The sequence below is a fragment of the Tupaia chinensis genome, unplaced genomic scaffold (genome assembly GCF_000334495.1).
Source record: "Tupaia chinensis unplaced genomic scaffold, TupChi_1.0 Scaffold146837_1, whole genome shotgun sequence".
NCBI lineage: Eukaryota > Metazoa > Chordata > Mammalia > Scandentia > Tupaiidae > Tupaia > Tupaia belangeri.
The window spans coordinates 1,057,485-1,057,796 of record NW_006206691.1 but is presented as its reverse complement, the minus strand read 5'-3'; positions in this window follow the sequence as shown (position 1 = coordinate 1,057,796).

Sequence of the window (312 nt, the reverse complement as noted above, 5' to 3'; positions counted from 1 at the left end):
CCTGCTGAATACATTTCACTGTGAACGAAGGTCAAGAGTATTATTGAAGCTGGGTGTGGAACACCTATTTTGCCAAAGGCTTTATCTACAATCTGTGGACTTCAGGCCTCATCGTGAATTGACTTTCAAATAGGGACCACTCACATCCAGTTAAAAAATAATTTCATCCCCTTCACTATTGCTTGACTTCTAATTTAAACACAGTACAACACTTAACAGGTACCTACAATAATTTCTGACACATGAAAGTACTCCATAAATACTTGGTAAATTAGTAAGTGGATAAATGAGGCTGACTCTACACTTGCCTCA